The 15723-nt window shown below is 41.7% G+C and overlaps 1 protein-coding gene across 4 annotated transcripts in view; it reads left to right on the forward strand.

The window, feature by feature from the left end:
- The window catches only part of RhoBTB (Rho-related BTB domain containing), a 291089-nt gene extending 278395 nt beyond the window's left edge, over positions 1 to 12694 (forward strand). For all 4 annotated transcript variants that reach the window (XM_075676724.1, XM_075676725.1, XM_075676727.1 and 1 more), the window contains one exon: positions 394 to 12694. The gene's annotated coding sequence lies outside the window, so the exon portion shown is untranslated. The remainder of the gene's footprint in view (positions 1 to 393) is intronic.
- Positions 12695 to 15723: the final 3029 nt, after the last annotated feature.

The following is a 15723-nucleotide window of genomic DNA, read 5'->3' on the forward strand; positions in this document are numbered from 1 at the left end:
GAAGTTCGTTTGCCATGTTTGAAATGCATTGCAGGGCCCCTTTAAATAATGCATATCACTGTTATTTAGGCGTCAAAGGTCTCATGCAGCAAATGTTAAAGCTTCTCTGTGCAAGGGCAGCATAAAACTTTGGTACTATTATTATTATGTATATTATCCTGCTTTTTAAAAATCTGTTATTGTTGTCACTGGTACTTGCAGAGTATGAGTGAAATAAGAAAAACAGCTCACATAATAGTACTAAACGCAACAATGACAAATAGTGTCATGCATGTTATTCATGTTAATGCAGTTTTGGTGCCACATGAATTGTACAGCTGCAATAATAATGATAAATAACACCATTGTTTTGCTGTTCTCGAATATTAACATACCTCTTGGCCTTTCATGCAGGAGAGAAGTGCAGCTCATGCTATGCCACCTGTGAAAAAGAAGCACGCCAATCACCAAAGCACTCAACGCCACTGAAGGTTTTTGCATGGCAGTGCCTGCCTGCAGCCTTTGCGGTAAAGCTGCCAGCTCCCTTTCCCCACAAGCTCCACACTCACTAAGGCAGTGCTGGTCTCACTGCTTCTCACTGGAGCTGTGCAAGGAACCACACTGTGGGGCCCAAGCAATATCCTCACTCCCTGCTAAGGCTCTCAAGAGGTGCCTCACGGCTACATTTCCAAAGCCTGTACATACTGCAGCCATGTGCTTTTTAAATTGTTTATTTTTCCTTCTCTGCTGTTTTTTGAAGCTGTGTTTCAGATGTGTGTGGTTGTTTCATTTCTCACTCATCAAATGTGCTGTGCAGGGTGCCAGCTTATTTAATTCAAGGGAATCATGTTCATCTGCTTGAGTAAACACCAGTGATCTCGAAGAAGCAGTGATCGGTAGCAAGAAAGTAACGGAAGAAAGAAAAACACTTAATGACTGCCATTACATTTGTACATATGATGTAGGTTGGTCAAATTTGACGGTAGCCATCCTGGATGCCCCACACTGCCTCTCATCTGGCAAGGTGCAGATGAATGGAGCAAAACAACTTTGAGTACAGAACTTTGCATAACATCACACATGAATGCTTCATTCTGTGTAGCAATGGCCTGAATATTGTTAAAGGTTACTCTGTTCCAGGCTTTTGGGACTGCAGCCAAGGATAGGCACTTGAATTAAAAACAAAGCAGTTTTCAAGCTCCAGAGTGAAAGTAATTGAGAACAAAATAAGTGAGGTGGGGATAGCACTGACTTCCAAATGTTTTTTTTTTTTTACACATTTGCCATGCGTTTCAGTGAGGACCTTGAATAATTCTTAAAAACAGTGTTGTAGGAATAAACTGGCCATTTCTTCAGTGGCATATGTGTCACATAGGCAGACATCAGAAATTTTACAACAAATCACTTATTAACTGTTTAATAAAATAATGTATATTGAACTGATTAAGTTTTCTTACTTTTAATTTCAACTAATTACTTTCTAAAATATGTTGCAATTGTGAAATTCAAGCTGGTCATTACTTAAGGCAAGTTCGCTTAGTGTATATCCGGAGTTCTGCTGCTCAGCATGAGGCTGAGAGCTCAATTTCTGGCCATGGCAGCCATGCTCTCATGAACGTGGAATAAAAAAAATCAATGCTTGTGTACCAAACATTGGTATGCGTTAACCCATTAGCTATCAAATATGTGCGACACGAGGCCCTCTGCACCAATTATGTTTGCCGCTTACAGCCATTATGCGAACTTTCGCTTGGTACTAAATACTAAAAATATAAGAAATATAACATCTGCTGCCGTAGACAAGTAGTGGCATCTATTCGCAACATTTTTATTATGTATAGCATATATTGCCCACTTATATATAAACTTTTAAACCAACAATGCCTGCAGCCTGGCAAATCGCCGGTTTTGGCAATGTTGGCGCTGTTGCTGGACACGGTGGTTCACCGGCATTGGTAGCCAGTGGGATAGAGGTCAACTTCATCAGCTCTTTTCATCATATCAGAGAAGTGGCTGTTTTAGATTCATTTGTGCCTCCTGTAGGATGGTTGAGTTCTTATAAAATGCAGAATTATTTTAAATAAGCAAGAAACAACCACACTGAAACTAAACTGTACCAGGCAGCCTAGTGAGGTGCTCTTCATGATGTTGGTGGCGATGTTAGAGCAGGAATGTGCCAGGAAGAGGCGCACTACTAGCAACATCTTTGAGACAATAAGTTCAACTACAAAAGTGCTAAATGTTATTTATGCCACATTATTCTTCTTGGCAAAAAAATTATTTTAAAAAGACTGCTTAATCAGGGTCCTGTTACAGCCAAAACATTTATGCCAGCTAACAAGTTTCTCGCAATTTTATCATGGCAATAAGAGTTCTACACACATTAATTAAAGACATGTTCACAAGGTGTCGACAATAGTGCTGCTGCCTCCGTACTAATATCACTACTGGCAAGCATAGAGTGACCATTTGAAGGTAGGGATCAGGAACATGTATAACAGTCTTTCAAGTTATGGAAAAACCACACACCTCTCAGTTGTACCATTTGGGACATGTGACCAAAGTGCCTGGGCATGCATGGTGCCAGCTTTGTTAAAATCTACACACCTGAAATGAATGCCAGAATTGCTCTCTAATGAAACCCTGGTGTTCAAAATTAATCCAGAGGCCTGTGCAGCAGCCACTCTCATAGTCATAGTGTTTCCTTGAAATATAAAGCTCCCTCAGCAATTTTCACAGGATGTCTAGGATAAAACGGACTGCAACACTGAAGCATTCATGGCACATTTTTGGAAATCTCAAAATATCTCTAAACTGATGGTAAATTTAGGATGCTTAAAATGCCTGGAGCACTGACAGGCTGTTATTTTGCAGTTGTAACATGCTAAAAATACAAAGTAATTAAAAAGTAAAACAAAGTAATTAAAAAGTCACTTAAAGAATTTTACTTATTTGAAGAGTTCATGTGTGATTAGCACACAATGTCGAATATCTACCAGCATGAATAATGTAAAAAAAAATCCTTGCAGCATGGTTTGAAAAAAATTATGGAAGCCTTCACTAAAACACTTGGAGTTGCTGGTATAGATTCTTTTACCTGTGGGTAAATTTACCCATGCTTAAAAAGCTTTGTGCAATAGTAACAACCTTTGTGCAAAGCTTTGAGTTAGTGTCACTTTTTTTGCTTGGCAACTTGATGTGCAGCAAATTACTCTTGCTTATGTGAAGTAGCAGTAGTTTTGTTGTATTAGAAAGGAAAAAAAGGAGGTAGGAAATCAAGTGCTGCAGGTATTGTAAAAGTATTTTTTTCTGTTGCTAAGTTTACCTGTAGGTAAGATGCTTCATGAAAGCAGCAGCTAATATGTTGCAAGTGCTGTGACAAAGGAATTGTCCACATAATAGCATTCACATCTGCAACATTTAAGATAATCCCTATATTTTAGTGAGTACAACCAAAGGATATTAACTGGGGCGACCAGGTCAATTAAGGCCAACAAGCATCATTGTCATCATCAGCCTATCTTTATGCCCACTGCAGGATGAAGGCCTCTCCCAACAATCTCCAATTACTCTCCCTGTCTTGCGCTAGCTGATTCCAGCTTGCACCGGCAAATTTCCTAATTTCAGCACGCCACCTAATTTTCTGCCATCTTCAACTGTGCTTCCCTTCCCTTGGCACCCATTCTGCAACTGTAACAATCCATCGGTTATCTACTCAATGCGTTGCATGGCCTGCCCAGCTCCATTTCTTTTTCTCTTAAATATTGGCTATCCCGTTTTCTCTCTGATCCACACTGCTCTCTTCAACAAGCATATAGTCCTCCAAAAACAGGCCGAAACAAACAGCATGGCTTGTGCAAATTAGTCCAGAACAAATGGAACATGCCATTAAAAGAATATCCTTTAAGTATACCAGTTGTGATACAAATAAGAGGTGTGTGTTATCTATTTCAACTTGGTAGATAGCTGAAACGCAGAACATTCAGAAAAAAAAAAATAGTTGCCACACTACATTGCACTGGACAATGTTGGTACCTTTTTGGTTGCTCTTGTTTCTGATGAGAGTTATGGATCTTGATCAATGCTCCAATTCAGGCCACCTAAAAATTTAGCCACACAGTATCTACTGTGAATGTACTTGTCATATTTTCTTTTTGCTTGGGGGGGACGAAAAAAATACCTCCAGTGCCGGCAAGTGACTAATGAACTTTCATGTATGTGTCAAAACAAGAAAGCCAAGTCTGCTTGTAATACGTGGAACTGGTCCCCCTAAGTGCCAATACATAATTTAGCGCAATGTTGCCTCTGCTGTTTCATTTCCCTTCTTCACTGTTCCTTCCTACAATGATGCATTGTCAAAATAGAGGTCTGCAGCCACACTCCTTGCAGTCCCCCAATCTCGTTTTGTTTTCAACTTACTTTTCAGTGCACAAGCATTCTTCTGCATGAAGACATAATTAAAGAGCACACACACACGCGTACGCACAAATGCACACAAAACTGCACGAAAGGAAAAGGTAGACATGGGACAAGCGCTTGTCCTGTGTCTTTCCTTTTCTTTCGTGTCGTGCTTGTCTTTTTTTTTTCTTTCCCCCACGCTCTTTAATCATGTCAAATATACAGCAACTAGACCCTCTGAAAGTCCTTTTAAGTTGTATTTCTGCAAGAAATGAGTTCCTAGGGAAGTCAGTGCTACCTCTTGTCCATCTTAAATCTTTTGTATTTGTTCATCTTTGCTCTGTAGTGTGAAATGTGAGTCCCCAGCTAGCCCAGAGTTGCACCTTGCTATGCAGAGCAAGTGTAGTGAAGGTTTTTGCAGATGGTCATGGGCATGTGTGCTCCTATCTTTGGCTACTGTCCTACAAGCAGCTTGTGTGCTGTCATTCTAGGGCATGACATTTGTATTGACTTGTACACTGACAGTCAAATTAACCAGTGCTCTCATTAAGCATTACCTTGAATATTACAAGTATTCACACCAAAGGCTTTTATATACGGCCTGCAAAATCAAATGAAAAAAAAAAATGCCCAGGGCCATATTTAACATGCACTTGGTTATGTAATGAGCCAATGACGCTGAAATGATAAGTGTGCTTCATTTTAGTGCTAGTCATTTCATGTATTCTTATTCACCTTTGTCAGTCATACATACACATTTTGCCTACAACTTAATACGATATCTGGGTGAGGGTGCTGTCACTTGCGGCCATTAAGGGCATGCATGGCTTTTTGAACAGCAAGTTTTTCCAAAGTATCATTTCAAGATGAACTGTACAATGATGTTCCTGTAGTACTTGAAGGCCTGCATTAAGTACTAAAAGAGAAAAGGTTAAACTGATCCTTGTTGCGCAGGGTACGATACATCTGTACTTCATCTCGGTAGTTGTGTGCACTTGTGTAAAAGCTGTGATTGTGGCTTGTGCAATTAGGAGATGGTTCTGAACACTGTTGTACTGCCCCAGGTGAAGCCCAATTGATGCCTCACCTCCTCTGCATTCATCATGCACGCAAAACTGTATGGCATAAAAAAAAAATTTAATTTTCGGATCACTTGACTGCAGGACTGCTCTGACTACATGCAACACACCTGTGCAATATACCATAGATGCAGTTGTTTCTTTAACAGTCTGCAACAGTATTTGAGCATGGAAAAACCTTCCTACAAATTACACTGTTAGGCGACAGTTGCAAAGACAACAAAAATTTTGAAAAAATATTGTAACCAGAGATCATTGGACATAGCCTTCAGAAGGACAAAATCTGTATTCAAGGATGTAATGGATTGTTTCCTGGGCAGATAAAGTAGGTATTACCTTTACAGACCTTTGGACACTTTAACAATGCAAAGAGAAATCAAGAGGTTAAGTACTTGCAGCAAGCATTGAGAAATGAAATATGTATACTGAAAAACTTTCGCTGCTCAGAAACAATACTGAAGACTTGCTTCTCATATACTTTTCAAGTGTTAACAAGTGAAGGTTCCAGAAGCCACATTTACCATAGCAAAAATGTTTTTTAGCCAGGGTTATTAGAAGAGCAGATAGGGAAGCTACCAGTGAATTCTGCACAAATTTAATTGTACACCAGACTGTGGAAATGATTATCAAACAACAGCACAGCCAGTGGAAATTGCTTGTAGAGTTGCGTGGCCATGACCAGCAAGGTGCACGCTGAGCTTCACTGTTGGTCAATGCTGCTTGCATTGCCCTTGCACGTTTCTGCATTACTTCACGAGTCCACACATGTACATAATACACTCCACTGTGTTTTGGAGCACCCTGCAGGCTGGTGTTGTATTGATGTGTGCAAAATTAAGCACATGAGCACATCTGGAACAAGGTGCTTGTGATGTTTCAGGCATTTGAGATTACACATTGTTTACATCTCTGTCAAGAGCAGGGGTTTGACAACTTCTTGCCTGAACTGACTCGCCTGTTATTGGAAATGCCAAGCTGGCCACAAGTGATGTTGCCTCATGCATGCTGCTTGTAGCTATGTGTCCAAGCTATGTGAACAAGCCATATTTGCAGTGAAGAGAGTACGCATGCTCACTAGTTTGTAGCAGACAGTTTCCCTGGGAGAACAGAGCCTTGCTTGTTTTGGTAGTCAAGCATTTTGAATCCAAAAATATTGGTGCTTTAGCAAAACAAGATAAACAATGAAGTGACCTTAATCATTGGGTATGTTTTCCACTATTCATTATGGTTGCATGCTAAATATGATCAAAAGGTGTACAGAAAAGGCAGTTTGCAAACAATGTTCAGTTTGGTTGTGTGTATTTTGTGCTGCCATGAGTAACATTGAAAGGGCAGTAAATAACATATTTAGTTTTTGTGGCTTTAACCAAGGGAACAATACCAATGTGTGATGTTTAAAAAAAAAATATGCCTTCCTGTTTGTGTGGTGTGCAGTGGTGGCTGTATTTGTAGTTAATTACTTTAATACTGCATATACATATGCTCAAAGGTCTCTTATGTCTGCTGTCATTTGCCTTTCAGGGCATGCATACCGTGTGTCCAAGTAGAATGTAAAGGAAGGTGGCCAACCATTTTTACCAAAGAACAACTAGGCCGTCATAGTGTGTCACCATAAGTCACCTGTGTTTGGTTCTGGGTTGCCCTGAACTGAAGCCAAGAGTTTGCATTCACTTACTATGATATTTAACATTCCATGCATTTTGTTATCATTGACAGCACTAATACAAGCTTCTGAGCTGCCATAAGTTGCTTTATCTGCCCACTGGCATGTTTCAACAGCTAGAGTCAAAATCATGATCGGTCAATGGTTACTGTATAGAAACAAGTTTTACAAATAAATATGTTCTGCTACTTGGAGCACATCCTGTAGGCTTGTGCGATTCAGGCTTTTACTGCAACTCTGGAGGCAAACATTTCCCTAATGGCTTTATCGCTTTAATCAGTGCATAAATACATTTAAACATTTCAGTAATACATACAAAAAACATGGACAGTAGTGGTGACAGGCGTTTAATCTGTGCTTCTTCCACAACTCAGCATTGTTCTTTCATAAGCATCTTCCATATTTGGTGAAATTAATTTCCTGGTTTGCCACCAACCTATGAAAACACATAGACTCCCCAAAAACATAAGTCCAGCCAGTCATTGCTACCAACAGCTGAAATGAGTAGCATGAACAATGTTTTTGCTAGGTTTAGAACAAACCCAAACACTGCTATCAAAGAATTGTTCACTGAAGAAAACTGACCATGGAAGTAATACACGAGGATTAAAGAGCAAATGAACTGTATTCTTTAAAAGTGATTAAATAATTGTGGAGTACCGTGTATACAGATCCACAGGGAAAAGAAAGTTGCTTCTGAATTTGATGCTTTCAAGGAAAAAATTTGCACGCCTTCGTGAAGACAGTACTAGTTAATGGAAATGAGACTGTCCCTCTTACCTTGTGCATGAGACATTTGTGAACATGTCTATGAGAACAGCATTTCGGACAATATTAAACGTATTTACACCTAATTTAGTACACTGTTTTTTGCACTGATTTTTCCAACAACTGTTTAGTAAAACCACCTTTCCAATTGACATTTTTGTAACTGACCGACTGCAACTTCTGAAATGGATGTGTGCTTGAATCAGGTGATTCAAGTTGATATTGACCATTTATTCCACAAGAGCAGCCTTTGGCAAGTTCTTGTATCCGAGATTACACGTTAGTCCCTCAAGGTTACACTACAGACATAGCAGCTGAGGGGGTTTTAACCTAGGGTACTAAGATGCCATGGTTGTCAAAGTTTGCAGCTAGCCACCATTCAGTCGCAAAGCTGTGTGGCGGGACGCAAAGCAATGATGCAGCACTGAAACTGTCTCCTAGAGCTGCTTGGCAGTGGCCATTGTTTACTTTCCAAGATATCGCACATGATGGCGTGCTTCAACCAATGTCTGACTGTTGGCAGTTCTGCTGCTTCTTTGCCAGAGAGGACACATTGCCATTAGAAGCCATGATGGCTTTTCTGGCTTTGAACACAAAGGACCTTGTCACATTGACATAACTCCCCATGGCCAGCAGCTAAAACTACATGTTTTTATTCCACACCACAGTGCCCCTCAGGTCAGAATGGAAACTGTTACTTCGGAACAAATATGCTAGACAGGTGACAAAACGGTTGATGAAGACTAAGCGAAGCAACTACACAGATATCATGCGAGTTATCTGAAGATGTGTTCTTAAATACCTCACACACCCAGTGCATCCTTATTCACCATTTTCAATCATTTATCATCAGCCAGACTGTTTCACCAGCTTGTGAACCAAAGGATAGCTTTTCCTCATAGATGCACTAAGTTGTGTTCATATGTATGCTCATGATTCATATTTGCATTTTTCTGTACACTCCATTTGTGTTGAGTCAAACTAGTTCAACAAACAATGGCTCAATACAGAATTGGAAGCTGCTATGTGAACACTAAGGAGGCTTAACGTTTCTAGATTGGCAGCCACCACAGCTTTTCATCAGTAGAGGTGAAGCCAGTGCTTGCCCCTACTTCACCCTTGAAAGAGAGCAGGGCCAGCCAAAGCCTGCTTACAGTTCAAGTACTTTTTTTCTATTAATTGAAATACTTGCCAAGATTGCTTGAAATGGAAATACTTCTGGCTAAAATATTGTCTTTGGCCGAAGGCTGATATCACAATCTCTCATAAAATTCGCCAAAACATTCAGGTTGCATCCTAAAATCAGTGACGCAAAGTTACAGGTCAACCAAGATTTGTATTGCGAAATTGACCATTTTAATCTCGCAGGAAGCGAAATGAACGCACTTTCTATTCTCCACTATTCGCAAATGTTTTTTCATGCCCATGGTAAGATGCCAGCAGTCTAGCTCCACTTTCATGACATCATCTGCACTCCAAAATATTTCTGGGGAAAAAAAGAGAAAAGAAGCTCCTTAGTGGACACATGCCCCATCACACTTAAACAGATATACGACTTGCACAGTGTATGCATCAGTGGTGCCATCTTGCAGTGAGAGGCCATGAACACATACAGCAGCCTGAATAATATCAAATGTGGGCAGGCAGAGTTTTCAAACCATTTGAATGTCCTCGCATCAGCCAATTTTGGTTGCACTGCTCTATCCTGGGAAGCCAAAACATTTCAAATGAAAGGTAATTTCGCCATAATTCTGATATGAATTAAAGTTCTGAAATCGCAAGCCAACTGTATCCAAAAGGTGTTTAATGTCAATGTCAACTTCAGTCGATCCATAGTACATTCCCTTCCTCTCAAGTGTTTCTGTCAGGAGAAACATGCATCAGCGGCCACGGACAGCCTAACAAGTATTTAGCATGCTGACTGAGCATAATACAGACGGTTCAAACATACAAACACAAAAAGCACTTGAAATTGGTTTAGTTTTGTTAAGCATGTGACTAGCAGTATCGTGTGTACTGTATAGGTTTGCACTGCCATTTATTTGAACTTACTGAAAGTGAAGGAAAACCGAGAGATGTGCTTGGCACATCGGATGTTTCGTAGCAGTTTCACCTGGCATGTTTATCTGGAAATGCGACATCCTTCATAAGTTTGAATTATTGCGAGTCTAGTGCAGCTATTACACGTTAACACGTAGTCTACTAGGCTGGCCTAGCATATTTAGACAAATTTTAAACTGAAATGCAAATATGCCTTGTTTCAATAACTTGTAATGCGACACAAAGGAGCATATCAGTCTGTTTGAAAATCATTTCTCGACGATGCCAATATAAAAAAAAATTGTCATCTTGTTTTATAGCTGAACACTACAGTGCAGCTTGCTTTTAGTATACCAAAACTGCTAGTCTTGACTAGACCTTGAACTGTCTTTCAAAAACATTGACTCTGCTTCAGGGCAGTCCAGGACAAAGGAGAGCTTAGACGCACTGTGTATAAAGCATGCTAGTGGAAGGCATCTGCCTTTCATTTTATGAACTGAGCCTGAAAGAACTGTATGGTTGCTAGGTAGTTGGGTCTCCATGTTATCTGCTTCACAAAAAAGGGTTGTTGCTCCAGTTAGCATGTGTGTTGTTAGATTCTATGTTTAGATAACTTTTTGACAGCATCATGCCAGACAATGCAATTTGAATGTTGCAAGCCTACAGGAAAACGTTTGATGTGTGTATTGCCTAGTGTCAGGGCCAGGGCTATGGAGCTGTCTACAGAGTTGCAATCATTTTGGAGTGGCTCTGACGTTACAAGGTTGGGAAACTGGCAATGCGAAAGCTGGGAATGATGTGGACAAAAATGGCAAAAATTATGCTTCAACTGCTGAAAAAAATTTGGCAGAGACGCTTCAGACTGCTTACGCGAGGGAATGTGAAAGCATTAGAGTGTCTTTGGTGAAATTTTTTTCTGGGCATTCCTTTTCCGCACAAGGTCTCGCCTGTTATAACTGCACCTTGCCAAGGCCAAATGAAAACACGCCAAGCGTCTCAATGCACTCGCTTACCCGCAAGGAGTTCATAACTCGAAGGAATGCTCAGCTGCATTAAACTGAACATTAATGCTTTTTATTTTATCCATTCATGACGTGGTGCCACCTCCTACCCATTGGTTGCGCCATCATGTGCCTAACAACGCATGCACTAGGCCACACGTTTAGTCAGCCGGATGGCTCCGATGTGACATGCACAATGAAGCATGCACTAGGTACACATTTAGCCAACCCGAATCGTGGAGCTGCCGTAGCTTCGGGGAAGTGTGCTTGTCTCGCACCTGGGAGGCCCATGTTCAATTTCCACCCAGACTGCAAGTTACCTAATATTCTTGTAAAAGGCATTATTTGACATCAATCCGAGTAATCTTTCAAGCGTTTTTACTCTTTGCCGTCGCCCGTTTATGGTACCAGTTTATGGTTTGCAGGGACAACATGGCCACAATTAGTACATGACCGGGATAGTTGGAGAAGTATGGGAGAGGCCTTTGCCCTGCAGTGGGCGTAACCAGGCTGATGATGATGATGTTTATGGTACCATCATTCGGTCACGCCACCCACTGCAATGCTGGATTTTTGTGTAATGGGGCATATAATGCTTTCGCATTAATAATTGCTTCAATTGTTAAAGGAATTGCAGTGAGAAGTCTATGAAATTGAAGGTTGCACTCCACAGCCCTGGTTAGCAGATTGGCATAGATCTGCATGCAGATACTGCACTGGCTACTGCACTTAGGCCAGACATGTTTTGGTGTGATGGGTGTGCCACTCTCGGGCCAGTCCTTTCATTCACGAGCTGTGTATATAAAAAAAAAAAAAAAAAATCCCCAATTGGAACCCTGTTGGTGCTGCATTGCATAAGAAATAGCTACTGCTACATTAAGCTGCATTCACACGACATAGCAAATCACAATTTGAGCTTGCGGATAACGTATCACATGATCATACGTCGCCAGAGTTCCCGCGGCACTCCCTCAATCCGCAATGCAGTTGAAAGCCAAATCATCGTTAAGATTTTTGGCTCAGTCACGTTTGCTCTGTTTCCCATGCTTCTGGGAGTGAGAGAATGGTTGCTCCGTCCGCACCGTCATCCTTTGTCGTGTGAATGCTAGCTGTGAAGCAATCCGAAGCAAGTCAAGTGACTGGTTCATCTGCGATCACATCTGTCGTGTGAAGCCAGCTTTAAGAACCACTCTCCCAGTGTGCGTGCGTGTGTGTGCCATCATGCACTCTGGGGTTTGTGTGCTCCAAGTGTGTTGTCCACATGGCTGTGTGTTGTCTTCCACACCTGAGTTTTACTGTTGCAAAGGGCAATCCCAAGATAACCATGAGGCTAAACTTACCACCAACTGCCCCTTACCAGCAGATTGCAGTTCACGAAGAACATGATTCGGCTCCTCAGACTGCAGTGCAGCAGTTTGGTGTCCCTGCTGGGTAGCTCATTAGTGCAGGGTTGTGTCGTTGCTGCCCAAAATTGGCTAGTCCACTGCTTCCACAGCCTTCAGAAACGTTGCACGGTATGTTCCTGTCATGGGCACATATGTCTATTTTCTGTATTCCACTATAAAATGACAAAACATTGTGTGAAATAAAAGCTGGCTTTTATATGCACACTTTATTAATGACTATCTGTTATGCAACACTCTACATACAAAAGATGGCATGTGACAATTCCAGGACCTGCTACATGCCACTTACTACCAAGTCTTCTTGGCATGCAAGAAATTGTTCCGTTCATGGTATGGCTCATATGGATCATCAACATAGTATTTTGGCCTTTTCCAGTAGTCTCCAACCATTTTGTCCAGCATTTTAGACTGAGTCCTGTTACAGATGACATGTAAACGCAAGCCTTGTAAAATGTGGTCAGGCTTCTTCCACAATTTCTTGGCTCGACCAGATCGTGGTCGTATCCACAGGCCGCAATTCAGGCGCATGAACCTTTTGACCACTGCCTTGCATGTTCTCCGCTGGCCATTTCTGTAGTTGAACTTGGTGACGTTGCGAGTCTGCTGAACGGCCACTTGTACAGCTGCTCCCGGTTGCAGAAGTTGCAATGTCCTGCAAATGTTATTCTACTAAATAGATGGACTTTAAAGACACAAAATGTCTAATTACTATTCATGCAGTGCACAAATATCAACAAAAACATATCAAGGCACAACCACGTGATCCCAATATGTCACAGCTGCCAAAAAACCATAAGGAACAATCAGATTGCACTTGCAGTAGGCCTTTCCAGCACAATGACAGTAGTCCTAGCCACTTTCCTGCTGTACGGAGGGAGAGGTTCTATACAGTACGTTCCAGAAGGGCCAGCTCTGCATATTCTACTCATAGCCATGAACTTTCCTATAACCTCTAAAAGCCTGCCACAATAAAAAATCAGCAGTAACAAGGTGTCATTCTCAATTGGTGACCGCTAATATGGCATCTCGCATTTCTTTCCAAGTAAGAAAATCGAGCTGCCAGTGCAAGCCACCGTCTTCTCAGCCAGGTTGCAAAGGAAAGAGAGTTTTTGCAAGTACCATGTGTAAACAATTCATTATTTTGTATACTTTGGCAGTTCCTCCAGGACACCATGGGCAAACAGGTAAACCAAAGCTAGAATCTGCACTGGTCCGTGGGTTGGGGGCATGTGGAGGCCTCGGTGGCCCCAACCCATGGACTGCCCTCGTTAAGCTTTGATCCCCTTGCGGTCCATAGGGTGCCCTGGAGATTCTGTGCTGCACGCACAGAATCTCCAGGGTGAGGACATACCATGGCGCTGCCTGCTGCCAGTGCTTGAATGAAGTGTAAAGTTGGATCACTTGGAGGAGTGTCTGCTTCAGCGCCGTCACATGCTCAGTTTTTCGTTGTACTGCCGCAGAATATTGGTTAGTTGTAGTAGTTTTATGCACCATGCAGCGCTTGTTTGTTTTGATTGTAAAGTTTTATATGCTGTATGAGAATATCCTATATTTCTCCAGGCCAGCTTGGGCCAGATTTTGCTCTACGCTGTTACTCTACACACTACCACAGAAATGGAGAGCACAGCAACTTCTACAGAAGCTAAACAATTATTAACTTCTGGCGGCAAATTTTAAAAAGCAAATTCCATTCACAAGAATAAAGTAGGTCATGAAGCAAGATATCTGCAGCTAATGCAGCTAGTCATCCACATGGCATGACACATTTTGTAAATTTATGGCATTTAGTTGGTTTGAACATATGAAAAGAGCTTGTTGTAGATGTCAGAAATTTATTGGTATATTTCATTTTATTTTTCTTTCACGCAGACATTGTGCACATATACCTGCATTGCATCGTTCAGTTCAGTCAGATTGTTATCTTTGGCCATCTACATGCCATGAAATGCACCTCCATTACCTCCGTAGCTTGACACTGCAAGTACCATTCTGACTTGACTTGCCAGCAACATCTTTGGTGAATAAATCTCTGTAGCGGATTTTTAAAATCTGATCACCCGTGCAATGCAAGGCCTTTAGGATAAGTGTGTGCGCATTTATTAACCTGCATAAGAAGTGCATCATGCCGCATAATCATGTCGCCTTTGCCCCAGTCCTCGTCCCCATTTATTTTGTCTACACCCTCCCCCCCCCCCTCTCCTCTCCTCAAGCCCACTGCTTAAATTTTCACCCCCTGCCTTTAGATCTAGAGGACCAAGCAGATTTGTCATGGCAAAAACAAACCATGCTTTTTACCACTGCCATTTGAGCCCACCAAGGACTACTACTATGGGCATGCTTTGTGGCAACGGTGGTGCAGTTAAAATGAGTTAAGGAGTCCCCGTGATATCAGTCTAAACTCACAGAGAATGCGACAATCGAAATTATCAGAACCATCACAATTCCTTAGGTGTGAAAAAAGTGCCTTCTTTTAACAATTGGTAATATTTTGTAACATACTCGCTATCAGCTGTCTAAACATTCTGCACAACACAAATCCTGGGAACATCAGTATGCATTTATTTATGTATTTATACAATACAGTTGAACCTCGTTACAACGAAGTTGTACTTGCAGCGAAAAACTTCGTTAAATGGCGAATTTCGTTAATTTGAGGTTTTAAATTTTCAGGATTAAAAACAACTTCACAAATTCCCACAGCACACTCGGTGGTTAATATCTTATCAGTAAGCACTTAAAACAAATCCCAGGAAGGTCAAACCATAATAGTGCGTTTATGGGGGCCAGCGCGTGTGGTGCAGATCGCATCGAGAGCAATTCATCGACGTGGCTCGCTAGATTTGCATGCCCTGCGTCGCGCGTCGCCATAAATCTTGGACACCACAGTTGCCCACGCTTAGTGCCCACAGTCGGCACCCACAAATTAAAAACAAGTGTAAGAAGGTGTGAATATTGGTTCTGAGAAAAAAAAAAAAAAGTCAGTTTCGGCAGAAAGGCGGAGATTGAGGGCGATAGCAAAGAGACTACACAAAGTAAGGTTTAGTTTTATCGGTATCACGCGCACTCAGGCAAACACTAACAGATTGCACTCGATGACCACGAACACGTAGTCAACGTGAGAGAGCGCATTGTAGCGTGTCTCGGAAACTCGAAATCAACAAAGTGCGCGTGAAGGCACCATCCACTTCGACTTGCTGCAGATGAAGAGACTACATCCAAGATCGATACTGTGTCACGTCGCCCGCCCACGGACTCGCGCACATGCGTTCACTCCCTCACCATGCCTATTGCGCTGACTGAATTGTCAGCTCTCGCGTTTCTGTGAGTTCTTTAAAGGAGCAGCGGTGTTTCCTAGTCCCGGCGCGCGCTCTTTTACAGCGGTTTTGCCA

The sequence above is a fragment of the Dermacentor variabilis genome, unplaced genomic scaffold (genome assembly GCF_050947875.1).
Source record: "Dermacentor variabilis isolate Ectoservices unplaced genomic scaffold, ASM5094787v1 scaffold_12, whole genome shotgun sequence".
In the NCBI taxonomy this organism is placed as follows: Eukaryota; Metazoa; Arthropoda; class Arachnida; order Ixodida; family Ixodidae; genus Dermacentor; species Dermacentor variabilis.